A 9,343-nucleotide genomic window follows, 5' to 3' on the forward strand; every position below is an offset into this window, starting at 1 on the left:
AGGTTCGAGAACGGTGGGTCCCTGTTTCGGTCGGGCTTATCTGGAGCCGAGGCCTACAGTGACTGCCGTTATCCGCCACGCGTGAGGGGAGAGCCTGGGACTGAGTCTGGTCATCCTGCCTGTTCGAAGGGAAGTGGTGAGATTTCTGATAGTTTGCCTTCGGCTGGCTGTTTGACTTACTCGGTCCTTGCCCCTTTTTGTCTTTCTCCCTTCCCCCCTCCCCCCCAGGTGTGTGGTATTCTCCTCTTGTGTATCTGTCTCATATGTAAAATATATATATATATATATTTGCTATAGCTTTGGCTGCTTAGGTTTTTTTCCCTCTTTTCCCTCTCTGGGAGGCGGGTCCTTGTTGTCGAGTTTCGGGGGACTTGGCGGGAAGCCAGCTCGAAACTTGTACATGGCCCTTGCCTGAAAAAGTAAATATATCTTTCCAATCCGTGGAGAAAAATAACTACTGTGGTAACCAACAGTAAACTGTAACACTTTAAACAGTTGAGAAGTGTAGTGATGGGTAACAGCTTTCAAGACAGTCGCCACTTCCTACTGTCCACGTGTTCAAAAATGTTTAGAGCACTGAGCCTTGTTAGGAACAGTTTTACAACGAGGGAGTAGATTTTCCAATGCCATTTTTCCCCACTCTGTTTTAGTTAGAGTAAGACTGTCGTCAAACAAATAGGGACAAGGGGCTCTCTGCTAACTCTTTAATGGCACTGTAACATGAGTCTTCTCCACTCTCCCATGTCACTGTAGATTAAACAGCTCATGGTTTGTTTCACAGAGGCAGAACTAGAAGCAGAAGAGTAATGTAGCCACAGGATCCTACGTGGCACTGATTTCAAATCACCACAGAAGACATTCCTTTGTACATCTGTATACTCCCATAACCCCCTGGGAGGTATATCCGTGACATCCTTTCTGGCACTACATAGTAATTCCTTCAATTAGTATCAGTTTACTGTGCTGCCCTCTCTGAACCTGGAGGAGAAAAGCCATCTAGGCATTATTATCTAGCATTTAATAACTCAGAGCTTCTTGGTTGAATTTGTGTGCTTCCTTTTCACAGCAAATCACTTCACATGGGTCATGTACACACAGAACATCAAATACTAACCAATTCTTTTTCTGTTTGATAGTACTGGTGAAATGCTATCAAACAGCTGCACTTTCACCATATATTACCAATTCACTTAGACCAAATTTTTTTTTCCTAACTGAAAGTTGCCTGACATTTCTTTTAAGAAATCCTCTCTAAAACTGAACTAAAATTGCATTTATTCCTATTAGAAACAAGAAGGACAGATATTATACCCCTACTGAGGCATTCATTTCCTTATATTGCTATGTTTTCCTAGTTAAATAGATTTTCCTCTGTGAGCATCTTTTAAAACCTACTACAGCCCTTTGTAGTGGAACTACTTACAGCATACATATTTTTAACTAAGTACTACAGGTTAATAATTGGGGGTAAGAACAGTTCTAATCTCATTATGTGCATCACACTCTGTGTTTAAAATATCATTGCTTCTTTCCATCATCAGTGAAGTCTCTCAGCTTGTAAAAGCAAAATAATGCAGGTTGCTGTGTGTCTCAATGCACCTCACAGCTATTAGGAGTCTGCCAAGCACTGGAGCTTGTTAGTTTGCTGTAAATGTGGCCTTCAAGAGTTTCAGGTATTACACTGCAATTTGAAAATGTGCCCAAACAAAGCAGGGCAGAATAGAATCAGCACATCAAACATATTGGCTTTCCCATCCTTCTTTATGATCAATCCCAAAGCTCTAATTCCAGAAACTTCCTTCACATCAATCAAGCAGAAATCCAGAGTATTCCACAGAAGTGAATAAAGCCTCTGTGCTGCTGATCTTTGTGGCAGGGTTCAGGCTTTACTGACCAATGCCAGGAGCTCTAGACCAGGGTATCTCAGCAGAGATTTCTCCAGTCAGCTCAGCACCCTCAGCTGTTCTTTCCAGCTTCTCTGGACTACTCCCATTTCCTCCCCTCTTCTCACATACAGTTGACCTCCACATACCCCCTACCTACACTTCCTGACTGATTTCCCCTCAGTTCCCCCTCTTTCCTTCATGCACCGTGGCCTCGCACTGTCCCATCTGAATCTGACCAAATTCATGAACATATTTTGCAGAACAGATCAAGTGTTATGTTTGTAACAGAAAGGTTAAGAGTTTCTATGAAACCCCTCTGTCTTCACTTCTGCAAAATGTCTAATTTTGAATGACAAAACCCACAGGATTTATTATCCCATTTGAGAAAAGTGAACTGGAGAGAAGGATCCAGTGCTATCCTTTGCTGCTGTTAATTGATTTGCCTTCAAAAGCAGGAAGAGACCAATGCAGGAGGTAATTAGCAGCTTTATTAACATTTACATGCTTTCATGGCAATGAACTTTAGCCCTCACCCTCAAGCATCCTGAGAGAAGGACAAAATCTGACATTCAAAGCCTGTCAGAGCTCTGCATCATTCAGAAGGGTAAACTCAGGTAAATTTACGTCTTAAACGGTCACTTCTGACAGCGTGTATTTGGTTTATCCCACGGGATTTAAAATTTAAAAAACAACCAAAGAAAACTGACACAAAAAAACCCAAACCCAACTAACTCCAACAAAAAACCACAAGTCCTAGAAAACACCCTAAAAACTGCAAAATCCAGGAAAAAAATATGGATAGTAATTTGCAACTTACAGTAATGAGTGTACCTCTAGAAATTGCTTTGACTGATGGCACAAGAACAACAGAAGTTAAACACTTTTTAAGCATGTTAAGGCTGAATGATTATCTCTGTTTTCCATATCCAAAGGGCTGCTTGCTAAAGCCTAAGGACATGAGAAAGAGGACAATGAAAGGGCTAAATTCATAAAAACTGAAAGTCTCTAAGGGAAAACATTTTGAGAAAAGGAAGTCACTGTGATTTGGCACTTCCTTCCTAAGCCAGCTTGCACAGGCCCTGAGAGTCTAACAACAGTGACATGATCTGTTCAAGCCTGTGGACAGGTGTCCCCTAATCGCTCCACTTCATGCAAAGTTCCAAGACAAACAAGTTAAGGAGAGAAGGAAGGAAAAAAAGTGTGAGCTCCTACTGGGTTTTACAAAACATCCTTCTCTTCGGTTCCTAGTAACCTGGTTTAAAAACCACTTTTCCATGCAGGCTTTTAACCCTAAAATGTTACACTTGAAGATTCCTGAGAAAGTGCCTCCGACTGGAAAAGCAGCTGCTGTAAAATAATATCCTCCTCTACCCCCCACCAAATCAGGGTATTCCATGTGAAACCTGTACAATTCAGGGACAAGACCATACTCCCTCTTAACTCCTCACAGCACTACAAAACCATGGCAGATTTGGAGAAAACAGAATAAAGGTTTTACCACATCTCAAATGTTTATGCCATACCAACTGCAAAGTCTGCGACCTTCCTGGAAACCCATTCCACATAAAATCCACCCACACACATCTGAAAAGATCCACCTGAAATGATGATGGGATCTGTACCTGTGCAATGGAATGCTGTGTCTGACCAGCAGAATTTTTCTCCTTCTACCACCATGAAGAATATTTCAGATCAAGCTCACTGGTATTAACAGAAAGACCGTTTCATTTGGAAACTCAGGATTTCGGAATCTTCTTGAAATTGAGAGGCAACAAAGACAAAACTCCCTAACCTGATTTTCACAAAGGTTTTTCTTTCCTCACTCCAAATAAAGCTAAGTTGGATCTTCTGATCCAACATGCCTATGTAGGATCCAAGTTAGATACGGCTATAGCTCAACAATCATTAAGAGGGACAGATGAGAAACAGGGCAGACAGAAAAACAACAAAAAACAAATAACAAAGTTTAAAGCACACTTAAAGCTGTTATTTGTAATGCTAGTTCTAATTCCTGCTTATAGATATTACATATATGAACAAATATTTAGTTAAGACTAAAAATAATTATGTTAGTTCACAGAAATTTGATGGGACCAATCAGGGAAGTGTCCAAAAATTCTTTATTTGCTTTAGCTGAGGAAAGAACCACCCTAACAACAGGGAGAATAATTCCTCCTCTCTTTCTCTCCTTTTCCAGTTTTTCATATTTGAAAACATTTTGCATATGGTCATAATTTCATAGTTCTCCTGACGTTGTGGATTTTCAGCAACAGGAAGAGAATTTCATTGTGGTTTTCAGTTTTAAAAATGTGAATACTCGAGATGGTGAAACTGGGCTGCAGAACAGCCAAGGCTTCAAAGTCACGAGGACACAACTCAGTCACATTTCTAACTATATTTCAGTACTTGTCTTACCTGAAAAAAAAAAAATCAAGTACAGAAGATTGCTTTTCTTAAAAGTATTCTGAGAAATCAAACAATAAGGACCTGACCGCAGAAACAGGTGGCTCAGTGTTCAAAATGGAGTTGTACATGCAAAAACCAGAAGGGGAATAAGCTTTTCAGGTTTATTTGTCCTCTAATTTATAATCTAAAACTGACACTTTCTGTGGTGGATGGAAAACTTTAGAAACAGCTTTAAACTTTCGTGGAATAGCACAGACTTAACAGATAACCCATTTAAATACAAATACAGAATTGTTAGGGTTGGAAGGGACATCCAGAGATCATCTAATCCAACCCCAATTAACATAATAGTTATTTTGGTCTGAAGTAAGTCATTGCTCTTTTACACATGGACTTCCTAATTCTGTTTTTTTCAGGAACACACCCTTTTATTTTCAAGGAGAAAAGAGTGGTCTGAGAAATATTACTGAAATATTTCTGAATTACGTCTAGTCAGAACATGATGAAACACTGAATAACCACCAGGATTTAAGGCAGCATTTCACTTACTTTCAGAATATTTTGATGACTACGGCAAACAAAAACAAACAAGCAAAAAAAAATCCCAGCGACATTCATTTCTTCTTGACACAATTTCTTCATGCCCTCACTTAGCCATTTCACACAGCCACAGTACAGATCAGCAGCCCACAACCACCACTGCAGGGGCTCTGTTTTGCCAGAGATTCATTCCATCAAAACCTGTGGTGGATCCTCAAGCTGGTGTTTGAATTCAGACTGCTAAAAATACAACAAGATGCAGAATTGTTTTAGATTTGTTTGTAGAGGGCTGGCTAGCAAGACAAGGACATATGGATATAGCTAAAGCTATGGATGAGCTGTTAGAGTATAGAACACGGCCTGTCTAGGCCCGTGAGAAGATCTGGGATAGCAAGGCCATGGCAGGGCTATGGTGTTTTTGTGCCTGCTAGCTGGCTGGTAAACAGGAGGTTGTGACTAGCAAAACAAAAGCAACTGAGAGCCACCTGTGTCAACAAAAGAAGGGAGTAAAAGTGAAATCAACATTTAAGCAAGAACCAATAATGAGCTTAGCTTTTGCAATATGTATGAGCTAATTATAAAGTGTATATTAAGCTATTAGCGGTGATCAATAGACGAAGTTTGCTGATTCTCATATTGAGCGTCCCTCTCTTCCCTCGTCTCGACATTTGTTGGCACATTTCAACATCAACATGTGCAACCTAGTAAATCTGCTCTTCATTTCACACATATAACTCACAAGTTTACAAAAGTACTCTGCCACTACTGGCTTGCCCAAAGTCCTGTAAATTGATCTTACTCTGGCTTAAGGTGCAAAAAGTAATCAAGTGATACAAAGAGAAGCCTGGAGAAAGAAAAACCTCTGAAGAAGATGGCAATCCTATCACTCTGAAAAACATAAAAATAAAAATAAAGAATAACATACTTTTCTTTAACCTCCTAATCCTACAGAAACTCTGAACCCATTCCACAGGAGCAGCAATAACTCCTGAAACAAACCACGTATTTACAGTGCAACTGTAACTTATGAAATGTCTCACTGATCTAAAATATCATGATCCTTCCCTCAGAAAAGTTGTCTAAAGTTGCTGCACAGTGTGGCCATGATTCAGATTTGCTTCTTCCAAGGAAGAATTTGCCAAACTTTTGAAAGCTTTCCTTTTCATAGTCAACTTGAAGGTTGACCCTGTTCTAAAGAGAGTTGGGGCTTTTTGTAAACAGCAAAGACAGCAGCAGAAGCAGCAGGAGCCTGGATTTGGGTTAGGATCTGCAGCCACACCTGCTGGGATCTCACTGGGTGTCAAAACATCCAGCACGAGCAGCTGGCTCAAAATTCCTCAGCAAACCTATGAGCCAGCCCAGTCTGAGAGCTCTGAAGCACTACAGCACCTCACTGTTAAAGGGCAGTGTGCTACCAAAATTGTCACTGGCAAAATTTTTTAACAACCTTCTTTATATACATATGAACTACAGCCTTTAAGTGCTTACTACTTGAAGCAGTTCAAGTTTCAGATCCCACACTTCAAATGAAAGTATTCAGGTGACCACAGGGTGTGTCTACATTAGCATGTTAGCATCAGGTTTATACTTTTCAATTAAAAGTGAGTGTCACCTTTTCTCACATTCCAGTTTATATTGTAGAGCCATCCCAGAACCAGATTCTTTCTTAATGAAGATGGGGTTGTTTAGCTTGGAGAAAAGGAGGCTCCAGGGAGACCTTATCGCTCTCTACAACCACCTGAAAGGAGTTTGTGGTAAGGTGGGGGGCAGGCCTTTCTCCCAGGTAACAAGCACAGATAAGTGCAGCATTGAGATATCAGCATCGTTCCTTTCTCTGAAGATCAGTGCCTATTGTGCACTGGAGACGCAGCCTAAAAGCATGTTACAGCACCCGAACAAACAGGGGTTTATTGCAGTGATCCCAAGCACGCACCACTTCACTTTCTTCTTCATTACCAGCTTACATTTAGCTACTCCAGTACTCAAGCTGGTTTTTGCTTCCTGCAACACCACAATAGCAATGGTGTGCATTTTAGAGTAGATCAAAGTAACTGCAAGCACTCATTGCTTAAAAGGATATTTGAAACGGCAGCAGCACTCTCAGAATTCTCAGCAGCATCTGTCAGCCTCTAAATTTCAATTTATAAAATGACAACACTTCCTGTAGGAGTGACAGAGGAGATTTTAGTGTGTGTTCCTCTGTGGAACAGTCCCCACACCCAGCCAGCTGCACTCCAACACAGGTCACAGGCAGACTCTCCCCAGTTTTCAAAAATCCTGAGATCCTGACACATTGCTTGTGACAGGAGTCCTGAACAGTCTTGCTGAAGGCATATGACCATTTATGTGACGATAACTGGAGAACAAATCTTCTGCAGCTGCCCTGAGAATGTACCTTTAGCAGAGCTCAGGAAATGCAGAGCAGTGCTACACCGTCGCTGCTGCTTCACGGTAAGGTCCAGACACACCAAGGAGGAGGCTGCCACTAACACCTCAGGTGCTGAGGTTACCAAACATTCCCGAGCAACTTCCACACTCCAGCCCCAAAGCCCAAGCAGTGGCACTGCAGTTGATAGTCTTCAGATTGCAATCAGCCTCTTCATGAGAACTAATGGTACAGCCCTGGCCAAAGAGTGGGAGAGAGTGAGCAGTGCTCAGAGTTGGCTACCATGGCTACACTCATCATATCTTAACTCTTCCATGCACAGATCACCGCTTGTCTGTTTATTATTTGTTTCATCCCTCTGGAAATAGAAACTACAAGAGACAAGTAGGCAGACAGAGATGGAAAAACTGAATGATTATCTAACTTTAATTAGTACTCACAACCCACTGATCCCCAAAAGTGCTATTTCCAAATCAGGATTGCCCATTTGTTGTAGAGAGACATACTCCAAAAGCTTGCCAGTGAGTCCAAATCTCCTTCTGCCTTTTCTAGCAGGAGAAAGAGCAGTCTCTGAGAAGGACGCTCTAGTCCAACTAGGACTTCACAAAAATCCAAATTTCATTAAAAAGGAGTTCTAAAGGGAAATTCACGTTTTGTGTACAACACAAAATCTCCATATGAGCTTTGGGGAAAGTCCTTGGATGCTGTATTGTACTAATCTGCCATTTATAAGGCTGAGACAGCAAATCCTGTTTGGCTACTGTGGCCAGGCAGAATGGAGAAACTCATTCAACGCCAGCATTTCATTTAGGTGAAGAGATATTACTGAGGAGAAGAAGGCTCCTGCAGTTCAGTCTCTACAGAAGAGAAGGCCATGGGAGCAAGTGGCTAAGAGTGACTAGAGGAAATCTTTTGCCTTTTTGCCTTAGAGTGAGAGAGATGGATGTGGCACCTCGTTGCCTCATATCTGCCCAGACAGTTATTTATACAACTTGTTATTCTGTGGGCTGAATTTGCTCGTTAATTCACCCATTTTTTTTGAACATCCAAACATCCTGAGGCAAGAAGTTTCACACCTTAACCAGAAGTTTAGCAAAGGAATATCTACTTCTGCTTTCAAGCTGTCACTAATTAACAGTGTCCCGTGTTCTTGTAATGAGAGAACAAACAGGAAATCCCTACTGGGCATCTCCACAGCACACATGATTTTTATAGGCCACATATTCCTCTTCTATCTTTTCTGCACCAGGCTGGAGTGCCTGCCATTACACATACAGGATGCAGTTCATGCCCCGATCCTCCTCCTCGTTTCTCCTTCTGTACATTTGTGCTTGTGCTCTATCTTTCCAAGCCTAGGGCACAGCACAAACTGCAGACACCACATGCCTGTATCATGACCACCACGCCATGATCATCTATTCTACCACTCTCTTGTGAAGGACATGAAATATCTATCAGAAATTCAAGCAGAACACCACAATCTACCTGTCTACATGCTCATTATCACCTTCTAAAGGCTCTCAACATTTAGATTCATTTCCCTACCGTGTTCATCTGCTTATAGTTTCTATAGATTTTACTGTCATATACCAAGTTTACCGTCCACACCTTTACAAAATCCTTATTTTGCTAAAAAGACAATGATGTCTTCACATTTCCCATCTTCCCAGCCTCTAATGTTGGAGCAGTCCTAAAGAAAATATGGTATCACAATGAAAAATTTCTCCCTTTAGGCCTTCTAGATTTTTCAGATGAACGGTGTCTAGTCCTAGCAGTACATAATGGTTAACGCCATCAACTTCCCCTGCAGTCTCCTCTCCTGATATGGTATTGAGACAATCATCACTGGCAGGAAAAAAAGGTTCCAGCACAGGAATTTCTCCAAGCTTGCTTCACTTTTCAAAACAGTTTTCCAGTTCTACTGCTCCAGCCTCATTTTCTCTGAGCATTTTTGTATACCGAGACTATTCATTATCCTGACAGACTCGTTCTTATATCAAGTCTTGCTCCAAGAACAAGCTGCTCAAAAGAGCAATGAAGAGAAAGGCAGTACTCCTGGTGCAAGTAATTCTAATGTTGTCCTAAACTGACACTAGAGGATCCCTAGCAAAGGCACGTTTTCCTG

General features: G+C 41.3%; 1 protein-coding gene across 3 annotated transcripts in view; it reads right to left on the reverse strand.

The window, feature by feature from the left end:
- Window positions 1–9,343, reverse strand: part of LOC113955844 (glypican-5-like) — a 408,368-nt gene that overhangs the window by 235,277 nt on the left and 163,748 nt on the right. The gene's annotated exons all lie outside the window — the stretch shown is intronic.

Source organism: Corapipo altera, unplaced genomic scaffold, assembly GCF_003945725.1.
Source record: "Corapipo altera isolate COAL_440 unplaced genomic scaffold, ASM394572v1 175, whole genome shotgun sequence".
Lineage (NCBI taxonomy): Eukaryota > Metazoa > Chordata > Aves > Passeriformes > Pipridae > Corapipo > Corapipo altera.